Here is a 22,760-nt window from a genome sequence, read left to right on the forward strand (position 1 = left end):
TTCTCCCCATACCCCTTGATTCCACTAGCCCCTAGAGCTCTATGTAACTCTCTTTTAAATTCATCTAGTGAATTGGCCTCCACTGCCTTATGTGGCAGAGAATTCCACAAAATTCACAACTCTCTGGGTGAAAAAGTTTTTTCTCATCTCAGTTTTATATGGCTTCCCCTTTAATCTTAGACTGTGGCCCCTGGTTCTGGACTCCCTCAACAACTAAAGTTGTCTTTTCTTTCTTTATCTGGATTAGGCCAATGATATAAACTATAATTTTCAAAACTTCTCAGGTTTTTGACAGATTACAAGTAGTTGCAGAAACTAACTCTCTATCCCATGATCCTATCCCATGATCCTATCCCATCTCCGAAGAGAGTTCAGCAGAGTCTGAAGAAGGGTCTCAACCCAAAACGTCACCCATTCCTTCTCTCCAGAGATGCTGCCTGTCCCGCTGAGTTACTCCAACATTTTGTGTCTTTCCCTACCCCGTGATCTTTGCACACCACATTGCATTTGTCATCTCTACCCGTAATAAACAAATATAAAATGCAAATAAGATTGCAGATGACATGTGATCCACATCGCTCCACACACTGCATATCTATGCACCTATCTAAACGTCTCTACAATGGCACTATTGTATCTCTTCACCACCACCTTTGGCAGCACCTATCTAAACGTCTCTACAATGGCACTATTGTATCTACCTTCACCACCACCTTTGGCAGCACCTATTTAAATGTCTCTACAATGGTACTATTGTGTCTCTTCACCACCACCTTTGGCAGCAGGTTCCATGCACTCCCACCCTCTGTAAAAAAACTTGCACTTACATTTTCTTTAAACTTTACCCCTTTACCTTAAAGCTATGCTCTCAAGCCTGATATCAGTGATTTGGATGAAAATGTACAGGACATGATTAGTAAGTTTACAGATGACCATAAGTGGGTGACATCTTAGAAAGGGAAAATGCAAAGTTCTCCTTTAGTTCAGTTCAATTTCAGATTAGTTTATTGTCACATATACAGTGAAAAGCTTTTGTTGCATACTAAACAATCAAAGGGAAGTCAATATATGATTACAATCGATCCATTTACAGTATATAGAAACATGATTAGGGAATAACTTTTAGAGCAAGGTAAAGCACATGGTATTGGGGGTAGGGTGCTGACATGGATTGGTTGGCAGGCAGGAAACAAAGAGTAGGGATTAACGGGTGGTCCCTTTCAGAATGGCAGGCAGTGACTAGTGGGGTACCGCAAGGCTCGGTGCTGGGACCGCAGCTATTTACAATATACATCAATGACTTAGATGAAGGAATTAAAAGTAACATTAGCAAATTTGCAGATGACACAAAGCTGGGTGGCAGTGTGAACTGTGAGGAGGATGCTATGAGGTTGCAGGGTGATATGGACAGGTTGGGTGAGTGGGCAGATGCATGGCAGATGTAGTATAATGTGGATAAATGTGAGGTTATCCACTTTGGTGGCAAGAACCAAAGGTGGATTATTATCTGAATTGAGTCAAGTTAGGAAAAACTTGAACATCAGTCATTGAAAGTAAGCATGCAGGTACAGCAGGCAGTGAAGAAAGCTAATGGCATGTTGGCCTTCCTAACAAGAGGAGTTGAGTATAGGAGCAAAGATGTCCTTCTGCAGTTGTACAGGTACATGGATAGAATAGGCTTAGGGGCAAATGGGCCAAATGGAGGTAGATGCGATTAGTGTAGATGGGGCATGTTGGTTGGCCTGGGCAAGTTGGCCTGCAGGGCCGATTTCCATACTGTATGACTATGATATTTTTCCTTGCTGTGCAGGAGGCTGAGGAGTGAACGCATAGAAGTGTATGGGCAAATGGCCTGCTTCTGTGCTGTCTGACCCTATGGCATTCCCTGCATATCCACGTGCCTATCTAAAAGCCTCTTAAATACCACTCTTGTCTCTGCCTCCACCACCACCCCTGACAGCGTATTCCAGGCATCTACCTGTGCCAAAAACTTGTTCCACACATGTCCTTTGAACTTCATGCCTCTCACCTTAAAGCTATGTGCTCTAATTTTTTACATTTGCTCCCTAGGAATTGAGTTCAATTCAGATAATCGTGAGGTGCTGCATTTTGTTGAGTCAAACCAGGGCAGGGCTCAAACAGTAAATGGTAGGCCCTGGTGAAAGTTGTAGAACAGGAATACCTAGGGATGCACGTAATGGTTTCTTGAAAGTTGTGATGCAGGTAGGCAAAGTGACGAGGGGTGGTGACAAAGACATTTGGCAATGGTCAGGATCTGAGTACAGACGTTGGGAAGACATGCTGCAGCTGTACAGTTGTACAATACATTGGCAGCTACATGATGTTGTGACATGCACATAGCCACTTGGAGGCTGAAGCTGGTTGATAAAAGATATTTAAAAGACACTAAGAAAATAACTGCAGATGCTGGTACAAATCGAAGGTATTTATTCACAAAATGCTGGAATAACTCAGCAGGTCAGGCAGCATCTCAGGAGAGAAGGAATGGGTGACGTTTCGGGTCGAGACCCTTCTTCAGTCTGAAGAAGGGTCTCGACCCGAAACATCACCCATTCCTTCTCTCCTGAGATGCTGCCTGACCTGCTGAGTTACTCCAGCATTTAAAAGAGACTTGGTTAGGTACATGGTTAAGAGAGTTTCGAAGCGATATGGGCCAGGCACTAGGCAAGTGGGACTAATTTAGTTAGACAACTTGGTTGCCTTGGACAGGTTGGGCCAAAGGGCCTATTTCTGTGCTGTCTGTGCAATTTAGTTTAGTTTAATTTAGTTTAGAGATACAGCATGGAAACAGGCCCTTCGGCCCACCGAGCCCCCTCCGATCCCCGCACATTAATACTATCCTACACATACTAGGGACAATTTACATTTATACCAAGTATACAAACCTGCTAATTAACCTCCAAACCTGTACGTCTTTGGAGTGTGGGAGGAAACCGAAGATCTCGGAGAAAACCCACGTGGTCACGTGGAAAACATACAAACTCCGTACAGACAACACCCGTAGTCAGGATCAAACCTGCGTCTCTGGTGCTGCAATCGCTGTAAGGCAGCAACTCTACTGCTGTGCCTCTGTGTCACCCGTATAGTTTTAGTTTTGAGATGCAGCATGGAAACAGAACCTTGGCCCACCAAGTCCACACCAACTATCTATCACCTGTTCACACGAGTTCTATGTTATCCCACTCTCCTATCCACTCCCTGCACTCCAGGGGGCAGGTTAACCTACAAATCTACGCCTTTGGGATGAGCAGAGTCAGGGGGTATGGGGAGAAGGCAGGAACGGGGTACTGATTGAGAATGATCAGCCATGATCACATTGAATGGTGGTGCTGGCTCGAAGGGCCGAATGGCCTACACCTGCACCTATTGTCTATTGTCTATCACCTGTTGACACGAGTTCCATGTTATCCCACTTTCCCATCCACTCCCTGCACTCCAGGAGGGAGGTTAACCTACAAACCTACGTCTTTGGGATCAGCGGAGTCAGATTTAGCTTTCAGCTAGGGTTCAAGATTTGAATATATTTCTAAGCGCTAGAATTGTAATCTTTAATGATTTTTTAATGCAATTCAAGGTCAGGTCAAAGAAAAAACCAGGTCACAACAAGACAGGCATCAATAAACTGTGCAGTCATCAGCTCTGGATACGTGCAAGAAATCACTGAGCAGACTCTGAAAGTATCATTTTTCAGCTATTCTTGTTTTTTGACAATTTTCTCATTCCTTTATCTCCTGAAGCATTTAGATGTTGAAATTTTAAATTCTTGAGTTCAAGATTTCACCCTCATAGTTTAACACTAGTCAGCACAAATTTATGCATGAAATATGAGCTCCCCCACCTCCAGTCTGCATTGGTATCCGTCTGCAGTGAATGAGCATAATTCCTTGCGATTCCTTTGAGATCGTGGCAATTACCTGCTCTCCTGAACTACTGCGATCTGGATGCGAGAATGCAAAAGAAAATAACTGCAGAAGCTGGTACAAATCGAAGGTATTTATTCACAAAATGCTGGAGTAACTCAGCAGGTCAGGCAGCATCTCAGGAGAGAAGGAATGGGCGACATTTCGGGTCGAGACCCTTCTTCAGACTGAAGAAGGGTCTCGACCCGAATCGTCGCCCATTCCTTCTCCTCTGAGATGCTGCCTGACCTGCTGAGTTACTCCAACATTTTGTGAATGGATGTGAGAATGTCCCCAATGTTATGCGTTTCAGAATTTGGACCCAGTTTTAAAGAAGGAATGATCAAGGAAGGAATGATATGAGACCAAGTCAGGACGGTTGGAAACCGGGGAGGGAGGAGGTGGCCTTCAATATGGTGGCATTCCCATTTGTCAAATGTTCTTGTCTAAGTGGCAGAAATTAGAGGTTTGGAAGGTGCTGCCAAGAATCCTTGGTGCATTGCAGAAGTACATTTTGCAAGTAGGAGACAAGTGGCTGTGATACGTGGCAGAAGGAGTGAATATTTAAAATGACAGATGGATGTAAATCGAGCAGGCTCTTTCCCCAGCCAAGCTTTTACAGGTTCCAAACCGGGTTATTCATCAGACTGCAATGCACTGCAAATGCACTCCACTTCGATTAATGAACTGGAGGTGGGAGTTCAAATCCCACCTGAATTTTAATCTAGTTAATGAAATAAATCTTGTGTAAAATAAAAATCTCACACATGCAATGATAATGCTTTAGATTTAAAGCCCATTCATCTTTAGATTGAAAACACATTAATCTAAAATGGGATCTTAAAACCCATTTGCTTTTCTGTGCTTTACCCATTCTGGGTGATACGAGGCTTTGGACTAGCTTTCTTTGACTTTGCCTCTGACTTTCATTTGTCCCCTGAGCAAGCCAAGAAATCATATGGCATTGCATTAAATTGTTAAATAATACTACCAAGAAGAAAATCGGACTTGCCATTTTTTCACCTAGGATCTGGACATTGCAACAGTTCACCAATTGGGTACCGTCCATTTATTTTGCTGCGAGGTCACAGAGAATGTGTAAACTCCACACAGCATCTGTAGTCAGGATCAAACCCTGTACGGTACCCAGGTCTGGCCCTGTACGGCAGCAGCTCTACTGCTGCACCACTGTGCCGCCCTCTTCTGCTCCTTCTATAAAGCCTCCACATCCTTCGTGTAATGAGGTGACCAGGCTGCACAGGTTACTCCAAACTAAAATTTTATAAAGCTGCAACATGACTTCCCTGATTTTATACTCAAGATCTCTCTTTATATCATTGGTCCTAAGAGCCCTGCCATTAATTGTACACATTCTCCTCAGATTTGACCTCCCTGAAATGCAACAACTCACATTTGTCCGGATTTATTGGCACCTTCCATTTCTCCACCCAAATGTGTCCTATTATATTATTTGACAACCTTCATTACAATCCACAACTCCACCAATCTTTGCATCATCTGAACTTTACTAATCAGACTGCCCTGATCCTATATTTTCAACCTCTCCTTGTAGCTAATATTCTGCATTCCAGGCATTATTCTGGTCAATCTCTTCTGCACCCTCTTCAAAGCTTCCATTTCCTTCCTGTAATGGGGCGACCAGAACTGTGCACTATACTCCAAATAACATGACTTCCTGACTCTTATATTCAATGCTGCCAATGATGAAGGTAAGCATGTCATACGTCTTCTTTACCACTCTATCTATTCTGTGTTGCCATTTTCACGGAGCTAGAGACCCCAAGGTCCCTCTGTATATCAATGCCATTAAGGGTCAGGCCATTAATTCTATTTTTTTTAAAAACATTTGACCTCCCAAAGTTCAACACCTTTCACTTGCTCGGACTAAACGCCATGCCATTAGTCCATCTATTTCTGTTGCTGATCTTTCTCCCACTGTATACTTTGACAGCCTTACTTACAGTCTGCAACTCCACCAGCTTTGGTGATATCTGCAAACTCAATAACCAACCAATCTACATTTAGGTCCGAGTCTTTTATAAAAATTACAAACAGGAGAGGTCCCAGCACCGATCCTGGCAGAACTCTAGTGATCACAGACCTCCAGCCTGAATATTATCCTTCCACCATGAGCAAGCCAGATCTGAATCCAAACGACCAAGTCAAGGTTTGATATTCTATATGCAACCACAAAGTTAAATATTCTTTATACAGGGGACCTGGTCTTTGTAAGATATGTGATCAGAAGTCACACGATCGAAATGCTTTCAACTCCACCTTCTGATTTTAATTAAATGATTCAATCTTGCCCTGACCTATTGGTACTACATTTATTATTACTTCCTCTTTCAAGCTTTGCTAGATGCGGATTTTATTTCACGATCCGTCCTGCCCTGCAACCTGTCCATTTGCCAAGGAATGGTATTTAACGTTACCTGAAGCCAAGCATCAGTGTAACACAGTGAGCGAAACAAACAAATCAGCACCATATTTATTTTCAGGCTTAAAACAATATTTGAAGATTGTACTCTATGAGCCTCATTTCACCAGCCACAAGAAAAGAATATTAAAAACTACTTGCTGGTTCTGCCTGATCCATCTCGGATTCCATGCATGTGTACATAACCAAATTCCTGCCCACCTCACATAATCTCTAGGGTTGAGGGGAATAGTGGAAAATAAATAATTCCGGTCAGTTTTGGAAAACTGGTGAAGAAAAACAGGGAAACTACGGAAATGTGTAAGACTGAAAGGCTCGTTATAGCTTTTGTAACTTGATCCAGCAATATGTTAATGAAATGGAGAAGACGAGGAAACTCAGTAATGTTTCAGTGAATGTTGGCCTTCAATTTAACTGCAATGAAGTATAAAAGTTTTGCCAAAATAATTCAGGTTTTTAATGGGACTTGGAATTTCAGTCTTTTTAAGGAAAGATATACTTCAAGGTTCAAGGGGGGGGGGGCTGACGTTGTTGACCTCCCCGTGGTGACCCCTGTCAACTGACCTCAGTCAGGCGAACGACAACAAACAGAGACAGCAGAAGCAGAAGCAGCTTCATAACTTCTGCTGCCTCAAACACAAGAAGAAGAAGAAGGTTCAAGGGTTGAAGGTTCAAGGTCTAGATATACTTGCTTTAGATCCACTGTGTCAAGTCAAAAGTGTTTATACTAAAACGGAACAATGACATTCTTATTTGCTGCTGCACAACATGTTTGTAAACACAATAGTCCATAGATAATATAAAAAACAGGTCAAAAGAAAGTTCAATCAATAAAAATACCCAACATCGTGCAAAACAAAACAAAGCCCAAACTCCCTCCTGCAACACAGGCAGTTCGTAATCTGAGGAAGGGTCTCATCCCAAAACATCACCCATTCCTTCTATCCAGAGATGCTGCCTGTCCCGCTGAGTTACTCCAGCATTTTGTGTCTATCTTCAAAGTTTTGGGTTTAGTTGGAGTTCGTAGTGTAGCGACCATAGAGAATGGTCCAGGTCGTCGAACCCTCAGATTGGCCAGCGAGGTCACGTGTGAACGCGACCATGGGGATTGGTCCAGGGAGCGACATCGCTGATTGGCCAGCGTGGTCATGTGCGCTTTTGGCGCACGAAATGTTCAGTTCGGCGAAGTCTTCGAAGAAGACAGTAAGTTTTTGATGGTTGTCCTTTACCTTGTTGTTTAACTCTGTATTCGAATATTGCGGCTGCAATAAACTTCTTCTACAACCAACAAGTTTTCGGACTCGCCATATTGGTGACCCCGACGTGATCTGGACGATCACCGACTATGCAGGGACACGACGCCTCGTTGTTGATTGCCGCGCCTGGCACACCGGAGTTAAGCGCGGTAAGCGTTCACCTTCCGTTGTTTTGGACACATTCACCGCAATCTTGGTTTGTCCACACCGAAGCTCAATTTCATATAAAGAAGATATCGGACGACTCCACGATGTATTACTACCTCGTCAGCGCTCTATCACCGGAGACGACCACACGCGTGATGCGGTTCATCGTTAATCCGCCTGCGGAAAACAAGTACGAGGCCATGAAGAAAGTGTTACTGCGAACCTTCGGGTTTAATAGGCATGATTGCGCTGCAAGACTTCTGCACCTACCGGATCTCGGAGATCGACGGCCTTCCGTTCTCATGGCCGAAATGATGATGCTAGCCGGTGAGCATACGGATTGCCTTATGTTCGAACAGGCATTCCGAGAGAAGCTTCCTGAGGATGTCCGACTGCTGCTCACGGATTGTTCTTTTAAGGACCCCGAAGCATATGCAGCGAAAGCGGACGCGCTCATAGCGGCTAAAAACAAGGCAAGCGGTTCAATCAACAAGGTCTCGACATCAGTGACCACGCCACAGCGACATCAAGATGGCGCCGCGTCTCCCGCCATTTCTCCGAAAGCCCGCCAAAAAGATCCGCACAAGCGCGGCTGGTGCTATTATCACCTACGATGGGGTAGCGAATCCCGCAACTGCCGCTCACCTTGTACCTTCGCGGGAAATGCCTCGGCCGATCGTACATGGGGGCAGTTACGATTGGCCAGAACCGACGCCTCTACGTCCATGTTCGATTCACGGACACAGAATTTTTGGTGGACACGGGAGCCATCGTCAGTATAGTGCCGCCGACCGACCTCGAAACCAGAACGGGTAAGACAGGTCCCACCCTCATCGCGGTTAATGGCATCCCCATTCGCACTTTCGGTATACGGAAGATGTCCTTTGTGTTAGGCCTCCGCACGTACGAATGGCCATTCATCATAGCCGACGTCAGACAAGCGATCCTGGGCGCAGATTTTCTCTGGGCTTTTTCACTGGTCCCTGATGTCCGCGGTAACGACCTCCGACCCTCCGCCGGAGAGGAGCCCGTCGCTCCGACAATCGCCTCCCCGCCCAGCCCTACTGTCCAGGCCGTCGTCGCGGCCCCTGACTCGTATGCTGAGATCCTGGCGGAGTTTCCAGAGCTGCTCATCCAACGTTTTGACACGCCTTCGGCCAAGCACGGCGTGGTCCATCACATCCGCACCGAAGGCCCTCCCGTTTTCGCTCGGGCCAGGAGACTACCGCCAGACAAACTGGTGGTGGCACGGGCGGAATTTAGGAAGATGGAGGAAATGGGAATTGTCCGTCAGTCCGACAGCCCGTGGGCCTCGCCGTTGCATATGGTCTCCAAGGCATCTGGGGGGTGGAGACCATGTGGCGATTATCGGCGTCTCAATGCTGTCACCACGGCTGATCGCTACCCCATACCGCACCTACAGGACTTTTCGTCTGGGCTGGAAGGAGCGGTGGTGTTCTCCAAAATCGATTTGGTGCGAGGATACCACCAGATTCCGGTGCGAACGGAGGACATACAGAAAACTGCAACGATTACTCCGTTCGGGTTGTTTGAATGGTTGCGTATGCCTTTCGGTTTAAAGAACGCGGCACAGGCTTTCCAACGACTGATGGACCGTGTGGGCCGGGGTTTACCCTTTTTGTTTATTTATTTAGATGACATCCTGGTCGCCAGCCCCTCAGTGCAGGAACACCAGGTCCACTTGCGGACTGTGTTCCAGCGGCTCCAAGACCACGGGCTCATTATCCAACCCTCCAAGTGTCAATTCGGCCTCCCTTCTATTGATTTTCTAGGGCACAGAATTACCTCTGCCGGCGCCTCCCCTTTGCCCGAGAAGGTGGAGGCTATCCGGGCATTTCCCAGGCCCACCACAGTAAAAGGACTACAGGAGTTCGTAGGCATGGTTAACTTCTACCATAGGTTCGTTCCGGCAGCTGCGCGGGTCATGCGCCCGCTTTTCCAGTGCCTTGCGGGAAAACCGGTAGAATTGATATGGTCCCCGGCCGCAGAGTCGGCTTTTACAGCAGCTAAGGCAGCCTTGGCAGACGCCACCATGTTGGTCCACCCGAGCCCCTCCGCCCCCACGGCCCTGACGGTTGACGCCTCTGACGTGGCGGTGGGCGGGGTCTTGGAGCAGCAGGTCGGTGGCCGCTGGCAGCCTTTGGTGTTTTTCAGCCGGCAACTAAATTCGGCTGAGCTGAAGTATAGCGCATTTGACCGAGAGCTTCTGGCCCTCTATTTAGCTGTTCGTCATTTCAGGTACTTCCTTGAGGGCCGCCCATTTGTGGCCTTTACGGACCACAAACCATTAACATTTGCATTTTTCAAACTGTCTGACCCATGGTCGGCCCGCCAGCAGCGGCACCTGACTGCTATCTCCGAATTTACCACCGATGTCCGTCATGTCGCGGGTAAGCTTAATGCCGTTGCTGACGCCCTGTCTAGACCTGCTTTTTCCCCTATTTCGGCGGTGGACTGCGAGGTGGATCCCCAGGAGCTTGCGGAGGCACAGCTCCTAGCGGATACCGCTTCGGCATACCAGTCCACCACTTCGGGATTGAAGTTGGCTCAGGTAGCCTGCGGGTCGGAAGGCACAAAAGTCTGGTGCGATGTTTCTCTTCCCCGTCCCAGGCCGGTAGTACCGCCCTCCCTTCAGCGCCGGGTTTTTGATGCCATTCATGGGCTGGCGCACCCGTCCATCCGCTCCACCTCTGCTTTGGTAGCAGCTCGGTTTGTCTGGCATGACCTACGGAAACAGGTAGCGGGTTGGGCGCGTTCCTGCGTTCCCTGTCAGACCGCTAAAGTCCAGCGCCATGTCCAGCCCCCCGTACAGGATTTCGAGGTCCCAGCAGTTCGTTTTTTCCACATCCACGTGGATTTAGTCGGGCCTTTGCCTTCCTCCTGGGGCTACACCCACTTCCTCATGGTGGTGGATCGGTTCACCCGGTGGCCAGAGGCTTTCCCATTGTCTGATATTTCGTCAGCGTCTTGTGCCAGGACTTTGGCCCTCCATTGGGTAGCTCGTTTCGGGGTCCCGGCAGTTATTACCACTGACAGGGGGCCGCAGTTCACTTCGTCCCTCTGGGCCGCGCTCGCAGAACTGTACGGTTCCAAGTTACAACCCACTACTGCATATCACCCCCAGGCAAATGGACTTGTAGAAAGGTTCCACCGTCAACTTAAGGCGTCCCTCAGTGCAAGGCTTGAAGGCCCGGACTGGGTAGACCAGCTCCCCTGGGTTCTTTTGGGCATCCGGACTGCTCCTAAGCTAGATCTCGGTGCGTCGTCCGCGGAGCTAGTATATGGCTCGACACTTCGAGTACCCGGAGATTTGTTTCCGGACCCTTCAGACCAGCTGCCTACAGTCCCATCAGTGTTAGCATCTCTCCGGGCACGGGTGGGCTCCCTGGCTCCAGTTCCGACTTCACGTCATGGGTGTCCCATGGTACATGAACCGCCTTCCCTGAAGGACTGTGAGTTTGTTTTTCTGCGAAAAGATTCCCATCGCGCCCCGTTGCAGAGGGTCTATCAAGGGCCGTTCCGGGTTTTGCGTAAGGGAACGGCTACCTTTACCTTAGACATGTGCGGCAAGAGTGAGCTCGTCTCGGTGTCCCGGCTCAAACCTGCACACTTGGATCCGGATCAACCAGTCCTGGTCGGTCAAACCCCTAGGAGAGGCCGACCTCCGTTAGTTCCGCTCAGTCCAGGACCCCCCGTTCCGGCAGTTCCTCCAGGACCCCCCGTTCCGGCAGTTCCTCCAAGTCCGGAACCCCCGGCTCCTGTGGTTCAGGCTGTCCCTCTCCGTACTCGTTATGGTCGCGAAATCCGGCTCCCTGCTAGGTTCCGTACCTCGGGTTCTGGGGGGGGTCATGTAGCGACCATAGAGAATGGTCCAGGTCGTCGAACCCTCAGATTGGCCAGCGAGGTCACGTGTGAACGCGACCATGGGGATTGGTCCAGGGAGCGACATCGCTGATTGGCCAGCGTGGTCATGTGCGCTTTTGGCGCCCGAAATGTTCAGTTCGGCGAAGTCTTCGAAGAAGACAGTAAGTTTTTGATGGTTGTCCTTTACCTTGTTGTTTAACTCTGTATTCGAATATTGCGGCTGCAATAAACTTCTTCTACAACCAACAAGTTTTCGGACTCGCCATAGTAGTATTTAATAGTCTGATGGTTGTTGGGAAGGAGCTGTTCCTGAACCTGGACCTTACAGTTTTCAGGCTCCTGTACCTTCTTCCCAATGGCAGGAGTGAAATGAGAGCGTGACCAGGGTGGTGTGGGTCAGTGATGAGAGTGTGGCCAGGGTGGTGTGAGTCAGTGATGAGAGTGTGGCCAGGGTGGTGTGAGTCAATGAGAGTGTGGCCAGGGTGGTGTGGGTCAGTGAGAGTGTGGCCAGGGTGGTGTGGGTCAGTGAGAGTGTGGCCAGGGTGGTGTGGGTCAGTGAGAGTGTGGCCAGGGTGGTGTGGGTCAGTGAGAGTGTGGCCAGGGTGATGTGGGTCAGTGAGAGTGTGGCCAGGGTGGTGGTATCCCTGTGTGGTATCTCAGCTGCACGGAGGCAGAGAGGAAAGCTCTTCAGCGGGAAGTCCATAGAGCTCAGAAGACTGTCGGAATGCAGCTACCAGCCTTGGAGGGCATCTACAACACACAATGCCTCAGAAAAGCCACCAGCATCCACAAAGACTTCACGCACCTGCAACAGTCTATTGGAACTTCTACCATCGGGCAGACGATACAAGGCCTTCTACGCCCGCACCTCCAGACTCAGGAACAGCTTAATCCCCAGGGCCATAGCTGCTATGAACCGGTCCTGCTGAGCCGGATGGTCACATCGCACAGTGAACCGGCACAGATCTAATTGCACTTTATTCTGTTTTAAAACTGTTCTAATTTGTTTCATTGGGTTGTTTAAATTAATACTGATTAGCTAATTAATTTATTGCATCGCATGGGAGGCTCATTCCCAAGCTCGTTGTACCCTGTACAATGACAATAAAGATATATTGTATTGTATTGTGAGAGTGTGGCCAGGGTGGTGTGGGTCAGTGAGAGTGTGGCCAGGGTGGTGTGGGTCAGTGAGAGTGTGGCCAGGGTGGTGTGGGTCAGTGAGAGTGTGGCCAGGGTGGTGTGGGTCAGTGAGAGTGTGGCCAGGGTGGTGTGGGTCAGTGAGAGTGTGGCCAGGGTGGTGTGGGTCAGTGAGAGTGTGGCCAGGGTGGTGTGGGTCAGTGAGAGTGTGGCCAGGGTGGTGTGGGTCAGTGAGAGTGTGGCCAGGGTGGTATGGGTCAGTGATGAGAGTGGCCAGGGTGGTGGGGGTCCTAGATGATGCTGGCCAGGTTAAAGACTTTACATTTTTAACAATTCTGAACTTTAAGAAGCAGATGGCATCGTAAACGTGGCAGCTGTACACTGCCTCAGTGTAATCTACTATTCCTAGTACGTATGATTGTGCTTGTGTATAGTAAGATTTTACTGAACTGTATGCAATAAAGGAATTTCACAGAACCAAGGTACATGTGACAATAATGTATTGGACTGAATTCACCATTGAATTGTGAATCTACTTCTGTAGCCTTGAATCTCCCCACCAGGGTCTGCAGGGAGACAATAATCAGGCATTGTTGGGCCCATCACCTGCACCTTCAGTCCCAGGCATTTACTCCTCCCTCACCCTTACAACAGAAGATGACTTTCCTCCATGCATCGCTCCAGAGCAAAGACCATAAAGGGAAGCAAGTCATTTCATCGTGAAACCATGAGTTGTTCAGATGTTCAGCACCTGGCCTTTTGATTTTGTCTTTTGCTGGGGCGAGGATGCAGTTGGGCTTCTCCATGGATTGTCATCTTGTTGTGGTGGAGAAGCTTGTGTGGTCCTGAGATCCTGAGAGTGATACCGTCTGGAGCTACGCTCCTGGTAGGGTCACCCATGGTGGTAAGGTCGAGGGGGAGGTCCCTGACAAAGAGCAATCCAACCAAGACCTCAACGGTGGAACAGGCGGAGGATAATGGCTGACTTTAGTGGAGTGTCACAACGGCTGGGAAGGCGGATGAAGGCTGCAGCAGAAAATAGTCCCCGGTCGGCTTGGACTCCATGCCACTGGATCCTGACCCAGATCTGTCAATCAATGGAGACACAAGGAACTTCCGTCCCCTCGATCTGTCTCCTCACAAGTTAAACATTAACATTGCCATTGTGTGCAACTTTCTCGGTAATTAACATACTGTGGCATTGATTGCACAATGCACACACACGCTGATGAGCTAAAATGATGCCTGTGATGTGCCTTCCAACAGCGGCAATGAGGTTGAACAGTCCGGCCCAATTATCTGTTGTACGTTAGTGACATGTTAGGGTCAATATGCTGCAGAGAGGATATAATGTGGGCCCCAGACTGGCGCAGTGGTAGAGCTGCCGCCTCATAGTGCAGAGACCCAGTTCCCATCCTGACCTTGGGTGCTGTCTGTGTGGAGTTTGCACGTTCTCCTTGTAACCGCGTAGGTTTCCTCCGGGTGCTCCGGTTTCTATCCACATCCCAAAGATGTGTGAGTTTGAAGGTTAATTGACCCTCTGCAAATTGCCCCCAGTGTGTAGGGAGTGGATGAGAAAGTGAGATAACATGGAACTAGTGTGAAGGGGTGATCGCTGTTCGTTGTGGACTCGGTGGGCCCAAGTGGCTGTTTCCGTGCTGTATCTCTAAACTAAACTAGTGTGTGAACGGGCGATCGCTTGTCAATAGACAATAGGTGCAGGAGTAGGCCATTCGGCCCTTCGAGCCAGCACCGCCATTCAATGTGATCATGGCTGATCATTCTCAATCAGTACCCCGTTCCTGCCTTCTCCCCATACCCCCTGACTCCGCTATCCTTAAGAGCTCTATCTAGCTCTCTCTTGAATGTATTCAGAGAATTGGCCTCCACTGCCCTCTGAGGCAGAGAATTCCACAGATTCACAACTCTGACTGAAAATGTTTTTCCTCATCTCTGTTCTAAATGGCCGACCCCTTATTCTTAAACTGTGGCCCCTGGTTCTGGACTCCCCCAACATTGGGAACATGTTTCCTGCCTCTAACGTGTCCAACCCCTTAATGTGGACTCGGTGATGAAGGGCCTGTTTCTGCGCTGTATCTAGTCTAAACTAAACTAGGTGTGTGAACAGGCGATCAATGGTCAGAACGGACCTGGTGGGCCAAAGGGGCTGTTTCCGTGCTGTGTCTAAACTAAACAAAACTAGTACAAAATGAAATATTTTTAAACACAGTGTTATTCCAACAGATCTGAATAACAAGATTTTTAATGATTTAAAATCAATCAAAATACATACATTGAATTAATTTCTACTTATATTTGATTAGATGACAGGTTTAAACAGCTTAAAAATCACAATTAAAAGCATTATAATCGTATCTTTTCATATCTTTACATACAGAAGAGACTGGTTAATCTTGATCAGGACCTGCGGATGAGTGCCAATGACAAGTACTCATTGTGATGTTGATCCAGGAATGTGCTCGGCAGAAGGCTTGCAGTACGCAGAGCTGTGGAGACCTGAGCTTGACCCACAATGCCATGGCCTTTTGTTCCAGTTATGTGATTTCAGGTAAATAAAGTTGAAAAATATTACCTATTCAAGTAGGAACTGAATCTTCCTCTTTCATTTCTTGTGCCTTGTTTTGTAACAATATCTTAGTTCCTCGTGCCTGCTCTCTGCTTCCTACCCAGTGACTGGAGGACCAGGCAGGAAACATAAATCACAATGCAGGAGCAAATGTGGCCAGAAATAGCCGCAGACTGACCAAATTAGCACCATTTCACAACTGCCTAGGTGTGTATCGGATGATGTGTTTAATAATGACCAACAGAGCTGGTCAGAGGGTTTATATAAGAAAATGACTGCAGATGCTGGTACAAATTGAAGGTATTTATTCACAAAATGCTGGAGTAACTCAGCAGGTCAGGCAGCATCTCGGGAGAGAAGGAATGGGTGACGTTTCGGGTCGAGACCCTTCTTCAGAGGGTTTGATCAGTTACCATGCGTGGTATCGAGTTGGTAATCCCTGGTGTAGAAGCAAAGAATAGCAGGTGCTGGTTAATACACAAAAGGATGCAGAGTGCTGGAGTGGGTCTGGAAGCATCGACAGAGAACATGGATAGGTGATGCTTAGGGTCGACACACATCTTCAGACTACTACTAATCCCTGCTAATTGGCAAGGCTACAATGCCTTGGAAACAAGCTTTTCATGATGCCTTGATACACGTTGTGATGTATACATGCAACAATCCTTCTCATCCTTCTAAACTCCAGTGAATACAAGCCTAGTCTTTTCAATCTTTCCTCATACGTCAGTCCCGCCATCCCAGGGATCAATCTCGTGAACCTACGCTGCACTGCCTCAATTACAAGGATGTCCTTCCTCAAATTAGGATGTCCTTCCTCAAATTAGGTGACTTCGCCTGGTGACTTGCTGCTGTGGCTACCATGGCTACTTTTGGCTCAATAGGGGAATTTGATGTTGCACAGGGCGACTGGGTGCAGTACGCTGAGCGCATTGAACATTACTTCCTAGCCAACGACATTACAGATGCGGGAAAGAAGAGGGCCATTTTAACTCACTGTGTAATTTCGCAATGCACAGGCTCAGCTTTACCATATTGTTGCATGTATACATCACACACGTGACAATAACAAACCCAAACCTAGAAACACTCCTCACATTTAGAACGTCATGGAGTTGTGGACAGTCATACAATTGTACAGCACACAAACAGGCCTTTCAGCCCACCGCATCCATGCTAACCTACTACCCTAATCCTATTTTCATACATTAGTCTTTCTCTTGTATCCCTTGCCTATCGAGGTGTGTCTGTCCAAATGCCTGTTAAACACAGCAATTGTACCTGAATCCACCACCTTGTCAGATGTCAGTCAGTCTTCCTGTAAAAAAACACCCCCCAAATTTTCTTTAAAACTCCATTTCTTCTGAAACCCAGGCCCTTTGATATCCATCCCATGAGAACAAATGCCTTGCTGAAACCCACATACACACCATCTACAGCTCAGCCTGGTGCTTGAGAACATTAGGCTGTTTGGTTCATTGGACAAGGGAAGGGGCTGCATATCAATCATTGTGAGCATTATGAGCAGACCCGAAACGTCACCCATTCCTTCTCTCCCGAGATGCTGCCTGACCTGCTGAGTTACTCCAGCATTTTGTGAATAAATAAATTTAGAACATTTTGGTTAGGCACAAAAAACTGGAGTAACTCAGCGGGGCAGGCAGCATCTCTGGAGAGAAGGAATGGGTGATGTTTCGGGTCGAGACCCTTCTTCAGAGTCTAAACCTTGTAAACCAGCATCTGCAGTTCCTTCGTATACACAGAACATGTAAACCTTGTAAACCAGCATCTGCAGTTCCTTCGTATACACAGAACATGTAAAAATGAGCTTGTGTGTTTGGAAACACAGTGGGGAAAAATTGCCAGTTGTTTTTCCATTAAATCTATGACGCTGAAGGGCTGGCCTTGGATTCCCAGCACTTTATAAATATTCACATTTCCTGTCTTCCTGCTGTTTACCTACATCAGTAAAGCAGAATTGACCAAACTGTCGGCCCTCTTCCCAGCACCTGTGATTGTTTCCCCAGTTGTACTGCAGTTAATTTCTAAACAGAAGAACACAGTGTTGTTGTCTCTGGCAGGAGTTTCCCTTAAATTTTGGAAGATAATATCAATGTATTTTTTCCAAGAGCACAAGACCTAATATGTGGCAATCATGGTAAGGGTTCATGAGAAGATTTGTTACATTTGCTGCTTCCAGCAAAATGTACGAGCTGCTCCGTGACCTAATGATGCAGCTGCCAGGCAAAGAATCATGGAGACACAAGGAGCTGCAAGTGCTAGAATCTTGTGTACAACACAAAGTGCTGGAGTAACTCGGTGGGTCAGGTAACATCTGTGGAGAACATGGATAGGTGACGTTTCAGGGCGGGACCCTTCTTCAGACAAAGAATCATTGCCTAAGTGTTTCTCTGATGAGACCATGCTCATCATCGTTATATGTCTCTTTGCTACCAAGTAAACTGTACATAATAGGTTTCATACAAATTATACAAAACAGCGAGTTTTGGAGTCGAGTTTGCATCTTGGAAATGAGCAGCAACCCATACACTAATTGCAACAGATTACATTAGGTTTTGACATTTTCTTTCCTGAGAATCCAGTCAGTGCAGGAGTGTGCGTGTGACATGCCCAATCAGTCAAACCAAAGCAATTCTTGCAGATATCGGAATATCATCCTTGTCATCTTTATGAATAGCATCGTGGTCCAAGATCAGTAATGCAGCTGTAAATACCATAACAATCTTTGATCTTTTATCACAGCAGTGGGTTCACGATTGTAAGCAATAAAAAAACTGTTCTGACGTAAGGTCACCAGAAAACGTTTCTCTCTCCACAGATGTTAGTTGAACTGCTGACTATTTCCTGCATTTATTTTATATTTCAAAATTCCAGCTTTACGAAAACTTTTAAAATATGCTTGTTAGTGCCATTGTAGCTCTAGAGAACCAACCTAATGTTCTGGAGATGCGCTGAGTTATTCCAGCGCTTTGTGTCTACCTTTAATGTTCAAAGCCTTAAGTTGGTGCAACTGGCAGAAACCCATGTGGTGGTCATCTGGCACCACATACATAATAATAATAATAATATATTTATTTTATATAGCGCCTTAACACATGCACAAAGCGCTTTACAAATACAATTAACATAGAAACAAACAGACAAACAGACAAACTATCCTGACGGAAAAGCGGCGAATACTCAACGCCAGCGTCCTCTCACGTCAGGGTCCGGCAGTAGACATTAAAGAACACAAGACACACAGATACAATTTTTTACACAAAACAGCCATCACAGTGATTGCTCTAGGCATACCCTCACTGTGATGGAAGGCAAAGTCTTATCTCCTCCTCGTTCTTCTCCCGTGGTGCCACGAGGCGATCGAGGCTCCCAACCCCTTGAAGCCCCCACCGGGCGATGGAAAGTCCCAGGGTCGAGCCGAGCAGGCCGATGAAAGTCCTGAGCCCCCACCGGGCGATGTAAAGTGCCGCGGCCAGGCCACGCAGGGTGATGAAGGGCCTGCGGGCGGGTTGATCGTGCCTCGTGCTTCGGGGCGGTCGAAGCTGCTACGGCTGGAGCTCCCAAAAGCCGGTCGCCAGCCAGGGACCTGCGAACTCCCGATGTTGCGGTCTGCAGGGCCCACGGCCGAAGCCTCCGAGATGGTAAGTCCAGGCCCTGCGACCGGAGTCTTCAAGGTCGATCCCAGCTGGAGGCCGCCGACTCCACGATGTTAGGCCGTTGCGCGAACGGAGATACGACACGGTAAAGGTCGCATCTCCGTTGAGGAGGAGATTTTAAAAAAAGGTTTCCCCCAACCCCCCCACCATCCCCCTACATACACAGAATTAAAAATAAAACAAAACGTACATTTAACATCAACAATGACAAAAAACACAACAAAAAAAACGGAGAGACTGCCGGTGAGCCGCAGCTGCAGAACACAGCCACGCCAGAGACACATGGGTCATCTGGCACCACATGGGTCATCTGGCACCACATACATGGGTCACCTGGCACCACATGGGTCATCTGGCACCTCACGGGTCACCTGGCCCCACATACATGGGTCATCTGGCACCACATGGGTCATCTGGCACCACATGGGTCATCTGGCACCACACGGGTCACCTGGCACCACATGGGTCATCTGGCACCACATACATGGGTCACCTGGCACCACATACATGGGTCATCTGGCACCACACGGGTCACCTGGCACCACATACATGGGTCATCTGGCACCACATACATGGGACACCTGGCCCCACATGGGTCATCATGGATCACTGGCCAAGGCTAGGCCAGTGAGTTGTAGAGTCAGCCTCGGCAGTGTAACCAATACCACAGAAACTGTCCACACGGGACCTGGTCTCTGCTTGGAATTCCTAGAACTATTGTACGCTGTGGTCTTTAGTGGGTAGGCTGGGTGACAGAAAAAGCAGCACAACTTAGACCATGTGCAAAATAACACGACGGGGAATTATATTCAATGAAGACATGGTTCAGTCTGGGTTCTACAATTATACTTTATTGTTCTCCATACACGCAGGAAAATCTTATTCCCCTCAGATAATTCTCATTATGCAGACAGAGAACATTGGACTGAAGATGATGATTGGGTTTAAAGAATGTGGGCTTGTGAGGGAACAGGAATGATTGGGAGTGGAAGTCATGATCGCATTGAATGGCGGTGCTGGCTCGAAGGGCTGAATGGCCTACTCCTGCACCTATTGTCTATTGTCAGGTCTATATTAACTATCGTGATGTCTTGAGAGGTCGGGAGCTTTTCTCTTGAAGGTTGGGAGGTGTGGGTGCCGGAAATGAAGACAGAAAAGTTCTTGTTTTCAAACTTAAATTCCATATATTTAGTCTTTTCCAAAAACAGGTAAAAACTTAATTGTTTGCAGACAGGTACACAAAACCAAAACAAGTAGTTAAATCAAAACTGTAGCTTGCTGCCTTCTTACAAAATATAACTCAAACACTGCTTCTCTCTGCTCCAGTTGTTGTCTCTCTCTGCTCCAGTTGTTGTCTCTCTCTGCTCCAGTTGTTGTCTCTCTCTGCTCCAGTTGTTGTCTCTCTCTGCTCCAGTTGTTGTCTCTCTCTGCTCCAGTTGTTGTCTCTCTCTGCTCCAGTTGTTGTCTCTCTCTGCTCCAGTTGTTGTCTCTCTCTGCTCCAGTTGTTGTCTCTCTCTGCTCCAGTTGTTGTCTCTCTCTTTAAATATACTGCTTCCCTTCCCTTTTAGCTCCCTCACTGAGGCAATCAGCTCATCTAGTTCAGCTGGGCATCAATCAGTGTCAGCAGCAATCAGCAGTAATCAGTGTCAGCAGCAATCAGTGTCAGCAGTCTTTTGCTGGAAGCCATGATGGTTTGTAGTCCTTGTTGCATCCACCGGGAGGAAATGTATCTCCCCTCTATGACTCTGCCTCTCATGATATCACATTTCCCCCTCCCCTGACTTGAGGCCTCCGGACTGGGGAAGGAGGCCCACAGGACGTCTCTTCGGGAAAGGGCATCTGCATTCCCATGTTTCCGACCTGCCCTGTGGACAACCGAGAAGTTAAAAGCCTGGAGGCTGAGAAACCATCTTGTTACTCGACTGTTCGTTTCCCTATTTCTTGACATCCACTGCAAAGGAGCATGGTCTGTGAGTAGAGTGAATTTGCGCCCAATAAGGTTATAGCGAAGGGTTTCAAGGGCCCACTTAATTGCCAGACATTCTTTCTCCGGTGTAGAGTATCTTTTCTCATGGGCCAAAAGCTTTCTGCTACTGTAGAGGATTGGGTGCTCCTCACCTTTCTGTATCTGCGAGAGTACCGCCCCAAGACCCACCTCTGAGGCATCTACCTGCACAACAAACTCCTTGTTGAAGTCTGGGATGGACAGAACTGGGTGGGAACACAAGGCCTTCTTCAGGCTGGTGAAAGTCTCCTCTGCTTCATATAACATATATAACATATAACAACTACAGCATGGAAACAGGCCTGTCCGGCCCTACCAGTCCACGCCGACCATTCTCCCTGACCTAGTCTCATCTACCTGCACTCAGACCATAACCCTCCAATCCCCTCCTATCCATATACCTATCCAATTTACTCTTAAATAATAAAATCGAGCCAGCCTCCACCACTTCCACCGGAAGCCCATTCCATACAGCCACAACCCTCTGAGTAAAGAAGTTCCCCCTCATGTTACCCCTAAACCTTTGTCCCTCAATTCTGAAGCTATGTCCCCTTGTTGGAATCTTCCCCACTCTCAAAGGGAAAAGCCTACCCACGTCAACTCTGTCCGTCCCTCTCAAAATTTTAAAAACCTCTATCAAGTCCCCCCTCAACCTTCTACGCTCCAAAGAATAAAGACCCAACCTGTTCAACCTCTCTCTGTAGCCTAAGTGCTGAAACCCAGGCAACATTCTAGTAAATCTCCTCTGTACCCTCTCCATTTTGTCGACATCCTTCCTATAATTTGGCGACCAGAACTGCACACCATACTCCAGATTTGGCCTCACCAATGCCCTGTACAATTTCAACATTACATCCCAACTTCTATACTCGATGCTCTGATTTATAAAGGCAAGCATACCAAACGCCTTCTTCACCACCCTATCCACATGAGATTCCACCTTCAGGGAACAATGCACAGTTATTCCCAGATCCCTCTGTTCCACTGCATTCCTCAATTCCCTACCATTTACCCTGTACGTCCTATTTTGATTTGTCCTACCAAAATGCAGCACCTCACACTTATCAGCATTAAACTCCATCTGCCATCTTTCAGCCCACCCTTCCAAAAGGCCCAAGTCTCTCTGTAGACTTTGAAAATCTACCTCACTATCAACTACTCCACCTATCTTAGTATCATCTGCATATTTACTAATCCAATTTGCCACACCATCATCCAGATCATTAATGTAAATGACAAACAACAGTGGACCCAACACAGATCCTTGGGGCACTCCACTAGACACTGGCCTCCAACCTGACATACAATTGTCAACCGTTACCCTCTGGTATCTCCCATTCAGCCATTGTTGAATCCATCTTGCAACCTCACTATTAATACCCAACGATTTAACCTTCTTAATCAACCTTCCATGTGGAACCTTGTCAAATGCCTTACTGAAGTCCATATAGACAACATCCACAGCCTTGCCCTTATCAATTTCCCTGGTAACCTCTTCAAAAAATTCAAGAAGATTAGTCAAACATGACCTTCCAGGCACAAATCCATGTTGACTGTTTCTAATCAGGCCTTGATTATCCAAATAATTATATATATTGTCCCTAAGTATCTTTTCCATTAATTTTCCCACCACAGACGTCAAACTAATAGGTCTATAATTGCTAGGTTTACTTTTAGAACCTTTT

General features: G+C 47.4%; 1 protein-coding gene across 2 annotated transcripts in view; it reads left to right on the plus strand.

Moving 5' to 3' along the window:
* Positions 1 to 22,760, plus strand: part of LOC144592991 (uncharacterized) — a 119,600-nt gene that overhangs the window by 30,284 nt on the left and 66,556 nt on the right. The window contains exon 4 of one of the 2 annotated variants that reach the window (XM_078398405.1): positions 15,205 to 15,375. The gene's annotated coding sequence lies outside the window, so the exon portion shown is untranslated. Of the gene's footprint in view, positions 1 to 7,673; positions 7,747 to 15,204; positions 15,376 to 22,760 lie in introns of those variants that run through there. The other variant, XM_078398407.1, reaches the window with a different exon arrangement.

Source organism: Rhinoraja longicauda, chromosome 4, assembly GCF_053455715.1.
Source record: "Rhinoraja longicauda isolate Sanriku21f chromosome 4, sRhiLon1.1, whole genome shotgun sequence".
In the NCBI taxonomy this organism is placed as follows: Eukaryota; Metazoa; Chordata; class Chondrichthyes; order Rajiformes; family Arhynchobatidae; genus Rhinoraja; species Rhinoraja longicauda.